The sequence below is a fragment of the Alosa sapidissima genome, chromosome 23 (assembly GCF_018492685.1).
Source record: "Alosa sapidissima isolate fAloSap1 chromosome 23, fAloSap1.pri, whole genome shotgun sequence".
Taxonomy (NCBI): Eukaryota; Metazoa; Chordata; class Actinopteri; order Clupeiformes; family Clupeidae; genus Alosa; species Alosa sapidissima.
Genome location: NC_055979.1, coordinates 16,472,241 through 16,489,007, shown reverse-complemented (window position 1 = coordinate 16,489,007; position 16,767 = coordinate 16,472,241). Strand labels below are relative to the sequence as shown.

General features: G+C 41.5%; 1 long non-coding RNA gene across 1 annotated transcript; it reads right to left on the bottom strand.

Annotated features, from left to right (window-relative positions):
* Window positions 1-13,332: 13,332 nt before the first annotated feature.
* On the bottom strand, window positions 13,333-15,578 carry LOC121698097. Its single transcript, XR_006026693.1, has 2 exons — window positions 15,224-15,578; window positions 13,333-14,687 (listed from the first exon to the last, which is right to left on the bottom strand). It is a non-coding gene; the product is annotated as an uncharacterized LOC121698097 (long non-coding RNA).
* Window positions 15,579-16,767: the final 1,189 nt, after the last annotated feature.

Sequence of the window (16,767 nt, the reverse complement as noted above, 5' to 3'; positions counted from 1 at the left end):
ACACACACACACACACACACACACACACACACACACACACACACACATGCGCGTGAACACATTTGGTTTCAGGGTCGCTCAGCAGCAGCAGCAGCAGCAGAAGCGCCTGCCGCTCCAGCCCAGCCCCAAGGTCAGTACACAAGCACACAAACCCCCAAGGTCAGCCTGTTCAGAGTACATAAAGGCACAGATGCCAAACAACTTTTCGAGGAGCAGTGAGGCTGGGATGGTGCAGAGCCCCACACACACACACACTCCTAGGTTTCGCCGATTATAACAATGTTTTTCCAGCTATTAGCAGTAGCACAGAGGATGTCGTTAGTACAATGAGTTTGTTGAGGGGTTGCTATGGTGATTAAGAAGTGGTTCCATAGAGGAAAGGGTATTTTTGCTGACAAGGAAGTGATGTCATTGATCAAACTCAATGCTATGGACTGGACAAAAAAAGGAGCAACTTTTTTAATATAGAGCAAGAGCAGACGTTTTAGACATTCGGCTATTTTCCATGCTTGCAGTAGGCCTATGATATTAGTCTCCCCAGACACAGTACAGCAGTATCAAAATAAACTTTGTACCTATGAGGCGAAAATGCTGGATGAACTACAGTTGTTGGTTCTGTGCAGAGGATCAACAAAGCCATTCATTGAAGTTTTCAAGGTGCAATTGGGGTTTTTGAGGGGCACATGTGTGAGTATTAAAACATATGATCTTGAGGTAGAGATAAATAGAGAAGATTCACTATTTAAATCCCTTTCACAGAAAGAACGCTTGGGCATGGTATAGTGTATGGTGTCCAAATTATGTCATCTAACATGTAGCATGCTGCTGCTACGGGAACAGGATGTGTCTGCAGAGGGCTTGAGTGATATCAGTGTCACGTTGTTCGATGTCAGCTCAGCATGTCCCTACAGCCTCTCTCGGTTAGCCTGATAGGTATCATCTGTGGGCAGCAGTTGGATTCGACTACTGCCGTCACAGCACATAATAGGAACCACACCTGTAATTAATCCTCAGTTTGAGTCATGTGCGTCCCACTGTCTGATGGGTTAGACCAGAGTTATCTCCATTTGTCATTTGTTTCTATTCTGATCCTGAGCAGCGGCATGCGGATGCCATCTAATGACAGCTCCATGTAATCTGCCTGTCACTGATAAATGCTAATGCTAATCATTATGGAGTTAGCTATGTAGGCAATAGATACATATATGCTTAATTTGTGATATGTAATATGTATGCTAGATGTCTCTCAAGTACTTACCTTGGCCTGACTTTTCTTTCTATCACACACACACACACGCGCGCGCGCACACACGCACACATACACACGCACACACACAAACAGTGGCTGACTTACTTACACTCTCCACCTGTCTTTGTTGATCAATTCTTTCACAAATGTTTGTGAATGCCGACTGCATGACTAGGTGCAGGTATATTAATACTCAATGTAGTTTATTCAAGGGAAAAGGTAAACCCAAATAGCATATGCATCATTTTGATAATTTATATATATTAAGTATATTAAAGATAAATAAACATGTATTGCTTTGTCTTCCTTTAATTCTCCTATCTATTAGCCAATATTTTAATATTATAAAAATAGTATAATATTTCCCTTGTTCCTATGACTCAATGAGTAGAAGACACTATTGCTGTAAACCACTGTAGTTTACAGAACAGTGCTTTAGTCAAATATGTTTTGTGAAAAAGATATATTGTGGTTGCTGTCGACAATGACTGCATGCAAACATAATCTGAAAATATTATATGTTTCAATGTACACCCAACCATAAAACCCAACATAAAAGAACCAATAACTTCGTCCCCTGTATAAAAAATGAGTTGTGAGAGACAAAAGTTATGGCCTTGTGACTGCTCACAGAACGTCTCCTTTTTCTCAGATCAAATCTGATTAACATTGGCAGGGAGAGACAAACGCTTGGTAAGTGCTCTCAAGGCCAGATAAATTATTCACCCCGCTCACATCCTCAGCATCCTAAAAACCTCATTTACCCCTGCCGCCGAGTGTGTATCACTCTTAAAATGGATGGAGAGAAAGAAAGAAAGAAAGAAAGAAAGGAAGAAAAAAACACTCCTAAATGTGATCACTCGCTTCTTCTCTCTCTCTCTCTCTCTCTCTCTCTCTCTCTCTCTCTCTCTCTCTCTCTCTCTCTCTCTCTCTCCCTCTTTCCCTCCCTTTGAGTCTCTGCGTTGATGTGGGTTGCCCACAGTTCATGTGCCGGCGAGCCTTTCAATCAAACCAGCTTCTCTCCTCAGGTGGAGCATCCGTCATCACCGGGATGCGTCACCCACATAAAATTGATGGAGTTGGCCTTTGCTGCCGAGGGCTTTGCCAGCATACACCGGCAATTTTACATATTAATTTATGTCCTGTGGTGCTGTAATTGAAGCAAGGGGGTGGGTCAGTGTGTTTGCTGAAAAATGAAATGGGCTCTCAGGTTTATTTATGTGCCTTTCATCGCCCTTTTATAGGCGCCTACTGAACAGGCTATGTATATGTTGCCTTCATAGGTGGGAAGAAAAGGGTCATGTTTGCATAAAGGGGTAAATTATGGGTCTAATAGTGTTAGCCACGGTGAAAGAGGCCATCAGGGTCGTGGAAGTAATAGGTCGGCTGATTGACAGTGTCGAAGACCTGACAGACAAGGGCGCAATTGAAGGGTGAATTGTTTCGAGAAGAGAGAGAGAGTGTGGTGCCTGAAGAGACATGTAGAGCTTTTAAAACCTGTCCAATTTATCCATATCCATATAGTGCATTTAGAGAAGCATAGGCATTTGGGGCCCTAATTTAAATGATGGCAAAAGTGCAAAGTCTTAAGTCTACCAAAAGCTAATCTAAAAACAGTGTGCAGCAAATAGAGGAGGCTTACTGTAGCAAGCAGTGTGCTGTATGTATGTGAGGTGATGACAGTGATGATGTAAGTGTGTGTGTTTTTTGTGTGTGTGTTGGGGATGGGGGTGGGGTGGGGGGGGTTCAGAAAGGCTAGGCAATCAAGGACATGGGTAGATGGAGGAGAAATCAAAAATAATAAATAAAAAGTTCTATGGAGATGTGCAAAAGTTGGAGAAAGTCAGGTGTGTGTGTGTGTGTGTGTGTGTGTGTGTGTGTGTGTGTGTGTGTGTGTGTTTTGACGTGTGATGAAATAAGAAAATAAATAAAAGGTCTATAGCATAGGGTGAGGGATGTAAAAGTGCTAAAAGTCTTGTGGTGTGTGTGTGGGGGGGGGGGGGGGGGGTCATGAGTGCTGAGGAGTGAATGAGTGCAAAGTCAGTATAGTGTGAGTTCAGAGTTGGGAAATGTTTGAGAGTGCTGAAGAGTGAATGTGTGCAAAGTCAAAAAGAAAAGTGAAGTCTATGTGATACGCAGGACTACGCAGTATACCCACTTAAAAAGCATCACCATCTCAGTATACCCACAAAAAATAGGCAAGGATACGTATTAACATTTGGGGTTGATCACAGTATACCCACTACAGCTAACTAGACATCTCAGTATATCCACTACAGCTAACTAGACTACATCACAGTATAGACCCTTTCAACAATAAAAACAAAAACAATGCTTGAACGTTCTATTTGGGCCCCAATCTACTTCCTCTGCATTAAGATAACATATGGAATGTTAAAAAGGAAGTCTTGTGGGGCCAACTATGATGCTGATAATGGAACTCTCTTGAAAGGGTCTATACCCACTACAGCTAACTACTACATCACAGTACAGCTAACTAGACTACATCACAGTATATCCACTACAGCTAACTACTACATCACAGTACAGCTAACTAGACTACACCACAGTATACCCACTACAGCTAACTAGACTACATCACAGTATATCCACTACAGCTAACTACTACATCACAGTACACCTAACTAGACTACACCACAGTATACCCACTACAGCTAACTAGACTACACCACAGTATACCCACTACAGCTAACTACTACATCACAGTACACCTAACTAGACTACACCACAGTATACCCACTACAGCTAACTAGACTACACCACTGCTTAACCACAGACATTGATGAGTCAGCTCAATGCTCCCATATGGCACATAATAGCTATAAGAGAACTTTGTTTGTTGGTAGACTTTGCACCCGGCATTTCAATTAGAGCCCTGAGTTAGAGCTCAAATCCGGATGTCCTTCTCCTCCCACCATGGGGGTGTAAATAGATCAGGGGGGTATTCCAAGTATGTGGTTTAGGGCTAGTCCACACGTACGAAACCGACCTTTTTTTCCTCCGTCTTCCCTGAAACCGCATCAAGAATATTTGCGTCCAAACGGATCCATCTCAACACGACTCAACACGTTACTTCATACCCCAGGCCTATAGGTGGCACTGTTTCTTTACAGAAATTGACCAAAGTTTGTGCTTTACAAACAGACAGAATAAGCTATGACAAAATGGCTAGTGCAAGGAAACCAGAATTGTTTGTGTGGACTGATGGTGAACTGTCAACTGTAGTCAACTGTAAAACTAATAAACTTTATTTTACGGTTTGTGAAGGGTGCAGTCCCGTCCTTTATATGGCTAACGCAGGTAGGCCTAATCACCTTTACTTTCTTTGGTTGTAGTCCGTGATTCACATTAGTTTTGGCTATCACTAAATGCAAGGCTTACCCAAGTTCTAGGCTATTCTGTCGCCACATTTATAATATTGCTATAAAACCTTCGTTAGTAACAATACGTTTGCCTGCATCAAATCAAATCGCGCATTTGCAATCAGTGTGCTACCATCGGCTTAACGTGAGTTCTAAGCGTCTTTGTATGCTTATATCTGATTTCACTCGACTGTGAATGCATGTATATATGTTGTAAGACATGTAAAATAAATGAATGACACTGGCACTACGCACAAATTAATGTAGCCTGAACTTACACCGCACTTTCCTAATAACTTAAGTTCTCTCGTGTCACTGACAGTAGCTAGAATGCATTAAAAAAAAAACGGGAAAAACAGTGTTCAGTCCACCAAGTCATAAGCTATCGGCGCTGCGCAGCACCAGTTGTGATCTTTATCTTACGGAGTGTAATCGTAGGTAATGTCATGTATGAAAACTAGTATTGTTAGGCAATACTATAATTGCAAGTCCAGGGCAGCTGAGGTGACATCACCGATACGCAAGCAGGATGTGCGGTTTCGCTGTCTAAATGAATTCAAACGGGCTACGGTTTCAGATTTCTCCACTCTGGGACCGGGTTTCAGAAAAGTGCGGTTTCGGGCAGTGCGTTTACAGGATTCGTTTGGACGCTCGGCCAAGACGAAGCAAAACCTCTGCGTTTAACCTAAAAAGCGTCTCCGTGTGGACGGGCCCTTAGTGACAAACCTGGGTAAACCTCCCAGAAGAGCTGTATGGCTCCATTCTCCTAACAAAACAATGTCATAGGGCTCTTGTTGTAGGTGGTTTAGCCATTACTCTGAGTTAACGTGGGGGGCAGCCGTGGCCTACTAGTAGCGCTTCTGACTTGTAACTGGAGGGTTGCCGGTTCGAATCCCGACCAGTAGGAACAGCTGAAGTGCCCTTGAGCAAGGCACCTAACCCCTCACTGCTCTCCAAGCGCCACTGTAGCAGGCAGCTCACTGAATCGGGATTAGTGTGTGCTTCACCTCACTGGTAGCCTAGAAATCTAGACGCACCCTAGCGGCGGCAAATTAATTTGCTCAGCCTGTACGTCTAGTATCGAACCATAGGAATTTCTATTGGCTTAACACCGTGGATGTTCTCCAATCACAGCGCTCTATTTCGTTAGAGAGTCTTAAGGCGGGCTTAACAGGATAACGACATCCTGCGACGGTGAACAACAAGGAAGGTGGCTATGGCGAATGAAGAGCGGTTGTTTGAATCGGCGTTGGCGTCAACTTTGGAGGAATTGGACTTGTGCTTTTCTTTGAAAGTAGAGCAACACAATGCACTTAAGTCATTCCTTTCGAAGAAGGATGTATTTGCCGTTTTGCCGACCGTATACGGATATGGTCGTAGCGCTGGCCTATTGCATGCCTAGGCAGTTTGAAAGACAATTCTCTGCCCGCCCCTTGGATTAAGCAGGTGAATGATTCGATTCCAGACTATACATTTCAATGATATAGGATGGCCCGCCAGGCTACCTCACTGGTGCTTCAGTGTTCACTGTGTGCTGAGTGTGTTTCACTAATTCACGGATTGGGATAAATGCAGAGACCAAATTCCCCTCACGGGATCAAAAGAGTATATACTTATACTTATACTTATACTTATACGTACCCAGGTTTGTCACTACCCCCAGGTGATCTGTCTCTATTTGACAACCAGGCCTAAATTCATTAGGCTAACCAGCCAAATGGGGTACCCTACCCGATCATGCAGTGAACGGAGCACACGCCCCTATTGCGCATCCAGTGCAACTACAAATAAAAGAATCATGACATGCAAAAACAACAGCATGAAATATAACAGAAAGACAAACAACAAGCCAATGTGCACCTACTGTAAACTTGTGCTCTTCCCTGAGAAAATAACATATAACATGGAAGGATGAAAATAAAATGTAAAAAAAAACTGCACAAACATCAGAAGAATTGTCAAACAGTGCAGTTTCTAGGTTCAGCAAGAAATACGTTTAAAAATTGTGTGTGGGGGTCACATTGTCACATTAGTTCTGTGCAAAGTCATTACAAAACCAAATGAAAACTTACTATCTGATTAACATAGTATATGAAACAATTAAAGCATGTATAAACCAACTAAATTATATTTCTGTTCATATAATATATCAAATATATACTTTGTTCATATAAAATCATCTTAAGAAACATTATAAAAATCTTGTGTAGCAATTGCTTACTTTCTCATTCCATGAAATGACACATTATTTTTTTTGTCATGCATCATGCTATTCCTGATATTGAGATTTTTCAATGAGATGGAATGGATCAAGCTGCAACTTTCATGTTTTTCTTTAGTGAGAGATTTGTAAAAACAGATAAAATTCAAGATAATTTCAGAAACCTGTTAGGTAAGGCCAAGCAACAGTTTTGTATCGAAACTTATGACTTTGACAAAAGCATTTTCATCATCAAGGATTCTCTATAAGTTCATATGGTCATATTTTCTGACTGGTGCCCACGGAAAGTTTAGGTATGTTTATAGCATTATACAAAAGATGAAACTGAATCAAATGAAAAGACATACTATATATATGCAAAAACCTAAGACCAGGGAGTGACTGAAAGTGTCTCAAATTGAAATTCAATGGACTGTAGAACTTAAAGGGGAACTTGGCAACTATTTCAACGTAATAAACACGTTTACAAATCATTTGGATGGTTAAATGACCTGTTCCGGTGAAAACGGTGACTTTTCCCGCTGCCCCAGGCTGAAAACAAACCTTGCAACATTGAGACAACATTGAGAATGTACGCGAGTCTTACAGTAATGTCCATAGGCGGCTCTGAAGAGCACTGCTGTGCCACTCATATAAGTGAGTGAGTGATTTTGAGTTTTCACCTTTTTCCTAAACATGCCAGCCTGCAGTGGCTGCACAAAATAAGGAGGGAAGGATTTTCGGTGAGCACACGTTTTGGTACAACTGAAGCACAGGTTCAGGTGCTTGACAGCAATGTCAACAAACAGGAAACTGGTTTGCCGACTTCAAGTAACCCAGTGCACATCGCCCATATAACCTTTTGATAGATTGCTAGGTATGCTGACTGAGACTAAAAAGAATTTGATGGAACAAAATTGAATTGAACTGAACAGACGGAAGATTGGTGTCATTAAATGATACAACTGGTGAGTTCATAGTATAATACGCTACACTTCACATATAGTAAAATGTCCTACTACAAAACATTGCAGGACATGCAGGACATTTAGGCCTAGTCCACACGTACCAAACCTACCTTTTTTTCCTCCGTCTTCCCTGGAACCGTATCAAGAATATTTGCGTCCAAACGGATCCATCTCAACACGACTCAACACATTACTTCATATCCCAGGCCTATAGGTGGCACTGTTTGTTACAGAAATTGTTACAGAAAAGCTTGCGCGCTGTGTAGGCCATACAACCAAGGGGGCAGGCGAATTCCCGGAAGTAGAAGAATCAATGTAAGCTGGAGGGACCACTTTTCTGCTAACCCCCATAGAAGCCCATTCATTTTAGGATTTTTTTGAAATACCATAACTTCTTATAACATATATACTGTGCCGATATTGTAGCTTCTGTGTAATCTACATAAACAATAAAAGGCAAAACAAGACTCGACTACCTAGTACGTAACGTTAGGTTCCCATAAGAAGAATGTTTAGCATGTCCGGTTGTAGAGAAGCTAACGCAGTGTAGGGGGATAACCATATTGTTTGGATAAGAAGCTCAGTCCAGCCAGCATGGAAACTCATGAACAAAGCTATGTAGCCTATAGCATTGTATGTTAAAGTAAAGCATTGCATAGAGGCAAGTAAACCTAATGAAAAACGGCACAGGAGTTCTGGATGTGTCCCCACCAAAGCTGAGACCAAACCTACGCCCTTGATTGTTAGGCAATACTATAAGTGTCAAGTCCAGGGCAGCTGAGGTGTGGCGATGACATCATCGATACGCAAGTGTGCGGTTTCGCTGTCCAAACGAATTAAAAAGGGCTACGGTTTCAGATTTTTCCACTCTGGGACCAGGTTTAAAAAAAGTGCGGATTCGGGCAGTGCGTTTACAGGATTCGTTTGGACGCTTGGCCAAGACGAAGCAAAACCTCTGCGTTTAACCCAAAAAGCGTCTCCGTGTGGATGGGCCCTTAGTGCATTCTGTTCTGTTGTCATAATGACATTCAATTACTTATGACACAAAAGGTAAAGCAAGGTAACACTGTTTCAAAGTAGAAGGTCATGCTTTTGAATAACATTACCATGGCAAATCTCATAGTGAACCCTTTAGTGGTATTGAATAATATACAGAATTTACATAAGCTTTGCTGGGTTTAAGTTGTGCCTATAAGTGTCTTCACCCAAAAGGAGATGTCTTAGCATGAAAAGTAGATAGATGAGACACAGAGCAAGAAGGAAAACAGTTTTTTAGTTTGTTGACATTTTTTGCTTTGTGTCTTGGGAGAAAACAGCTGCACCATTACACCGGCATAGTTTTTATGGCTTTTACCCCTGCCTTTTCAATGATGCAAATCAGCACTGCCTTCAGAGTCATTTCTTTTTAAACGCACTCAGTCCTGAACAAGAACAAAATAAAAACAGAGAGAGAGAGAGAGAGATACACACACAGACTTGGTCGGTTGGGCCTTCGCTTTATTTTTATTTATTTTCTAAATCTTTTCCTGAGCAAAATCTCGATTATCCGCCTCTCAAGGCCTCTCCCTGTAGGCTCGCCCAGTGAAGGTCATTCCGTAGGTAGTGAGGAACCTTGAGGTTCTCATTGACTAGGAAAGAGAGCGCTTTGTTCCTGTCAATCAGCTGGGTAGCCGAGTATGGCATAAAACCTCCATTCGTCTGCTATGTCCCTGGGGTGGGGTGGTGTGGGGGAAGGGGGAGGGAATGCAGGTAGGTGAGTGTGTGTGTGTGTGTGGGGGTGGGGGGGGGGGGGGGGGGGGGGTGCTGATGTAATTACAAACAAGTGTCTCTTCCAAGGCCACCATAAAACAGTAGACTTGAGATGTAAATAGCCAGTTATTAAATAGTGTGTCCTTGCTCCGGTTGCATTTATCCAAAGAAATGTCCGGCTACATATTTTACAATTCAGAGGAGAGAGAGAAAGAGAGAGAGGGAGAGAGAGATAGAGAGATGGGAGGGATTACTGTAAGAGACCTTCAGAATATTGAATGCTAAATGAGACCAATAGGTGTGTGTTTCTTAGTGTGTGTGTACGTGTTGTGTGTGCATTGTATTGTTCTGCCAAATTGGATTGGATTGGATTGGATGATCATACCCAATTAAATGTATATCAACACAATACAAAAATGGCCATGTACGTATTTATTCTGCAATACATTGTCACACTCTATTCTATACAAAACATAAAAAAGACACACCATGTGAACCAAGGACAAGCCTCTCCCATGACCCCAGTTCTCCTTACTTGACCCCTGCATGTCTCTTCTACATAGAATCACACTTGCATACATTATCCATATGCAAAATGCATGCATGCACAAACACACTATGAGTGGGTGTGCCACGTCTGCCGCGACTGCATGTCAGGTGTCAGGAAGCAGCCTGTCAGTGTGAGCGAGGGAGGGAGGTACGGAGGGAGGGAGCGAGGGATGGAGGGAGGGAGGTGGCCCTCCGCCGTGGCTGAGCCGGACCCAGCAGTGGAAGGAGAACGGCCCCGGACCCAGCTGCCGCCGCAGACACGGCCGGCCATTAATCAGGCCCCACGGCACCTGTAATAGAACCCATTTGTGGTGCAGAGGATGTGAGTAAAGAGGGACAAGGTCAGGGTCGGCCCGACTGCTATTGGAGGGGTGGAGGGGGGTAGAGGGATGGATAGAGGGAGGGAGAGAGGAAAGGAAGAGGAGGAGTGTAACGTGTGTTTAGCTCCACGACGCTGCCAGTGAGGGAAGGCGAAGGGAAGTGACATGCTGCAGCTACTGCTGCTACCTGTGCTGTGGCATAGTCTGTCTCTCTCACTCCCCTTCTCTCCTAATCATTTGTGTGTGTGTGTAGAACCCATTCAACAAATGACAGCCAAAATAATCACAGTGCCATGATACTCTGACAGTATTTGTTTGCATTGTTGTACTCGCTGTGCTTGAAATGTGCCGTGGATATTGAAAAGAGCATGATATTTATTGTCTGAACTCATCAAGACAGACACAGGTTAATTCAACAGAAGTAAAAGGGATGGGGACATAGCATGATCATAGTGTGTGTGTGTGTGTGTGTGTGTGTGTGTGTGTGTGTGTGTGTGTGTGTGTGTGTGGTGAGGGGAGAATATCTGTTGTGATGAAAGGAATGACCTCCAATTTGATTTGAGGTGCAGCGTCCTTGCTTCTGCCTGCCTCTTTACTAATATCGTTTTGTGTCTATGAAATTACTTCACGAACCCATAAAAGACACTTATTTGTTCCTTTGTATCTCGCCTGTCATGTCTTGCCACAGACTCAAATGTTTCCATTGAATTGTTTTCGTCTTGTCCTTCGTCTTTATGTCTTTCACTTTTTCCTTCCCTATTCCTTTATAACTTTCCTCTTTGTGCGTACAGACAGCCTGGTAAGCCTATTGAAAGCGAGGTTGGAGAAGGCAACAAAGGTGTGTCCCTGACCTCAAGGATACATACCTTGGAAAAAGAGACTGCCTCAGTTCTGCAAGCAATGCCAATGTGGCTGAGAACAAGCAACTGTTTGTGTGACTGTCGTACTTTAGACTTTGAGTCTGCAGTCTTCACTCTGGATTTTCACTCCTGCTCTCTGATGCCCTGTCAACTAAGGATGTGTGATTGTGGAGAGGAAAAGTAGATCCTCCATGTGCGATTGAATTAAGCATGTCAGCATTTATAAATATTATGTTCAAACTTACAACAAGCAATGGTAGGCCTATACAAGTTTGGTAGCATATTTGCTTACTAGGCACCAAAAAGAATGAGATTTGTGTTGCTAGCACCACGCTCTATCGGTTGAGCTGTTAAAGGCACAGTGTGTAGGGTTTAGTGGCCTCTAGTGATCAGGCTGCCAAATTGCAGCCAGTTGAATGTCACTACATGTCCAAGTGGGTGGTAGAAATACGCTTCACAAAAACAAAATGCCTCATGCAATAGGCTATTTTCCATTTCAACATAAGGCAAGACCTTTCAGAGTGGGCTGAGTGTAAAGTTATATTTGCATATTTTAATATTATATAATTATAAAATATAGACATTCATTTATTCATTTATTTATTTATTTATGCCTTGTTGGCTTTTACAGCTTGCATATGATTCTTCCCATATGCCCTTGTCCTTGGCCAACGTGAGTGGCAGATGGTTGTTCACTAGATCCAATAAACAATGTACTTCTCCAGATACATATTGCTGCTGTTCTGCCAAAACTGTGTCCATGTATACAATGCATAGGTTTGATCTGGCAATGCTATTCAACAGCAAAAAGTCCACATAACAGAAATCTGAAATCGGTCTTCACCATTTTGTATCTTGTTAGGTCTTAATGATTGTCTGTAATAGACAGTGAAGGCTGGGCCACAATGTCATGTCTGAAATATGAGTAAGATTGCAAGCATATCTAGATGGACTAGTTGATCTCTGATACAGAATCTGAGTATATTATTTTTTAACACTGTAATCTCGTTATATTCTTCTTGACACCTTCACTTTTTAGCTCCTCTTGTCCAGCTAAAAGGCAGGTATATAGGTATACTTTTTCAACTTTCCATATATATACTATATACTGTATACTATACTTTTTCAAGTTTCCATAACATTCACTCACTCCTGCTCAGAAGCGCCATGTCAGAAACTGGCCCCTTTAACTGTGGTGAGGTACAGTGGTCTGGTCCAATTAGATCGCTCCAACATGTTACTGCACAGGGAGGTCTGCAGAAGCGCAAGGCATTTGCTTCCCAAGGTCTCCATGCAAATGTGAAGCTTTGTATTGCATGTCCTTGGGCTGAGCAAACAAACCCCCATATGGAATAAAATCATTGTCCTCAATCCCTTTTTAATGACCTGCCATACAGTTTCATTTCTCCTTGAAAAACAGAGTTCAAATCAATAAATATTTCATTTTTATTTATAAGATCTTAGTAAATTTCACAGCCTCCTCTCTCTTTCTGTCCTTCTCTCTCTTCTCTCTCTCTCTCTCTCTGATCATAATTCTTGAATGCATCCAATGCCTACTTTTGTTGATTCACCAACAAATCAAGAGGCATGCAATGTCAACACAAAGTGTCACTGATACAGGACTCTATCAATGTGGTTGATAATGTTCTTGAGTCCTTGAGTCCTCCAGCTCAGGCTTCATTAAAATGTGGCATGAAAGCTTGGGCCCTCTCGCTTAGATTAACATAATTAAGTCCTCCAAAGTTTTTCATGTCCTTCAACCACCTGCAACTAAAAAAGGGTCAGTCTGGTGGAGTCTGCCCTCTGCTGTAACATCTAGGGAACTAACAATGAAGGCTTGTGGATGAGCGTCATTCACCCCACCGAGCATGAGCCTAGCTTTGGGTCATTTTCTTCTTCACTGTGATTTATATTTTTCACACATGAAGCTTGTGGATAAAGCACAAAATTCTTGTTTACAGACTTTATATTTTTGTTTTATTTTTATATATATATATATATATATATATAAACAATGATTGATTTGTTCTGAATAAGTACAGTCAACAAAGCAATACCAGAGAACTCCACTTTATTTACAAACTGAATGTAAAACAGCTTACATGACATGAGCGTATATAACACCTGCCAAGTCACATGCTCTGACCTTTTGAACTGTTCTGTATGTAAAGAAGATTGTGACAGTGACTGTTTCGTGACACTGTGTGCAGTACATTTTTAATGAGATGTCCAAGGAACATGTGTCGTACAGTATATGTTATCAGTGAACTGTGATCTGCCCCCACCCCCATACACACACAAAATGTCCTTAAGACATGACTTCCCCAACATGGGCTCATAAAAGTGAAATTCATGACATAGATGCCATAACAATTAAAATAATCCCTTCGAGAATATAAGACCCACAGTAAAGGCACAGTTTAGGCAAAAACACTAAACAAGAAAATACAACTATAGTCTGATACTTAACTTACATTAAAAACAAAAAATAAGTAGCAAGGACAATAAATAAAATAAAAAATGTTAACAGACAATATTCACAAAGATGAGAGTTTGGTAGAGACCTGTGTCAAAATACTGACATCCTATTCCAGGTTGTCAAGAAGTAGACTATGGATGAGACATGAACATTCATTAGAAACAGTACCTGCTTTCCAGTGAGTATTCTGGGATGGCTCAATATGCTAGTTTAATGTCCACATGTACTGGCCATGCATAGTGTGAACTACACTTTTACTGAATTTGTGTTAATTTGACTCACTCTTGTTTTAGATAGGAATAAAAAAAAAGAATAAATAAGAAATTGTTTGTCTGGTTGAATTTCATTGACGATCTGTGATTATTGAAAGGTTCCAAAGCAGTGCACTGGTTCCTTGGCCAAAGTTTCAGATCCATCGCATCTCTGGAAGGAAAAGAGGCCTTTCATACCTAGCTCCAAGTGTAGTTCAGTTTCCAGAAAATAGTGAAGAGCAAACTGATCACTAGAACTCTCCCAGCAGAGTAATTTTAACTTTTTTTTAGAGAAAATATGAGAAAATATCTCCTGAATGACTAAATGCAAATGTAATGTCATGAAATGTAATGCAATATGTCAAGTCTTCCTCCATGCCTGTTCCTGTAGAGAAGGAAGTCTAGGTAGTTTGCCAGCACTCCAGGCTTCGGATGTCTGGTTCTCCTTCCTTGCCATCCACTTGTTTCGGGATGTGTTCGAGCTGCTCCCCACTGGACTAAAGATGGCCGCTGCACCAGAGACAGCGTTGTCGGCTACCATGTTCAGGAGCACAATGGGCCGCGTGGAGGGCTTCTGAGCCTTCGCCTCTTCCATGTATTCCATAACCCATAGAGCACCTTCGCAAAACATCTTCCCAGTGTGACTAAGAGCTGCTGCAGCTAACCCTTTGGGAGTCCTCTGGAATTACAAAAACACAGCACACAGAGGATTAGTAGATGCTTCCTTCACACTCAATTCAGCCCTGTCAGTCTCCTACCTGAATGAAGGCAAGAGAGGCTATATACTTAGAAGAAAAAGAAATGGTAGGATATATGAACACTAGAGGGATGCTCAATCATTTTAGCCTATTGCACAAGAGGCGGCTGCAACATTGCATTTCTGTCACAGGACACACAGACATGGTGGGGTGTGAATTACAAACTCCGTATCATGTCTACAAGCTTTTTCAGTCCGACTTGTATACTCTTGTTACTAAGTTACTTACATCCAGTAATGTAGGTCTAAAAACACTCTCAGTCAGACTTGTACAGTCTTGACTCAGCAATCAATACAGAAATTCCTCAACAAGTTCAAACCTCCACAAGGAAGATTGATCATTATTGATCCTGCACTTGTCAGACTACAACTAAGATAACGATCTAGCAAAATTGAGTAAAGCTTTTTCAGTAGCAGAAAGTAACATTATCATTATATTTGTAGTAAGTTTGCAATACCTTTGAATAAGTGTGTTTCCTTTGCTTGCAAGGAGTAAGAAGATGACAGGAGCCGGTAACAACAGCAAGTCTGTGAGTTGCTCTCCATACACAGGTAAGAGGTTTATATACAGCATTCAAGCTGAGAGGCCTTGAATGATTAATTATTAACGAGTAGAGCTGCTGGGAGATGCTTCAGCCTTGCGAAGCGTATATGGCCTGGGGAAAGACCGGCTCCTGTTGAGACGGTGCTGTAAACGCTAGCTCACTCTGACAAGGCACAGGACGAAAGTTCAAGTGGGAAAGTTTGTCCCTGATTTCCCCCTAGGTATTCAAGGTACTTTTTCTTATGAAAGTGAAAATAAAAATCCCCATATTTTATGCGTGTCTGCTTGTTTTTGACACAGCTGTAAAAAAAAAGGATCTGATCATGTCTTGCAAATGGGAAATTCAGAATTAAGCCTCAAGGGCCGTTCACTCCTGGAATGATAACTATAATGATAACTATAACAATAAAAGTGTCCACATGATAAGTGAAGTCTCTCCCTGTGTTGTGTCTGAATGTGATGGCTAAAATGTTATGGATTCTGATTGACTGTCAGCTTTCTGAAAGTGATCCGCAACTATATCTTTGTTCATGTTGTTTGGACATTGTCATTCATATTAGCTAGAACGATATGTTTTGCTGTTATTGTTATACTTATTATTGTTGGTGTGAACGGCCCTTAGAAAACTGAAAAATCTAGGCTTTTTATTGGTGAGATTTTACATTTGGTGGGGTTTTTTTTTATAATTATTTTTATTTACTTTTCAGAGATTACATTGGAGTCCCAATATGCATATCAAACAGAATATTAGATATTTACTATCATAATCTCAATTACAACAAATCACTCAGTCACACAATACATAGGCTTCCACCCATATAGACTACACATAATATAAATCTACACCCATATCCACATACCCTCCAACTACCCCAATACCCCCCCCGCCCCCACATACCAACACCTAACATAGACAAAACATCCACATTCACCCTCACACACACAAAACACAAAAGGTTCCCGATCAAAGCCAGCTCATCAGTTTTATTTACTTGTGCCCTTCATAAAGCATTATAGATTTCCTGCCATATTTTATTAAACTGCTGCTTTTTATTTCTGTCCTCATGCATCGCTTTTTCTATGTTTAACCAATTTTGGATTTGCATCCAGATCTTTTGAATCTTCACACATTCCCAGAACACATGTGTAATGGTGTCTTCCTGAGAGCAGCACTTAACACAGAGGGTGGAGGAAGAGGAATGAAATGTATGTATTTTGGACTTAGTGTATATCCTGGTCATAAGCTTATATTGTATAAGGCGGAGATTTTCATTGGTAGTGATTTGTTAAATGTAAGCATTTGTTAAATGTAAACATTCTTTCCAACATGTATCCGTATCTGAATGATGAAGATCCTTATTCCAGCTTTCATATATTTTCTGCAAGGAATATTTTTTTGTTTGGGCTTTAATCAGTAAGGTATACCTATTAATAAAAAATGTCCTGCTCGATTTAAGA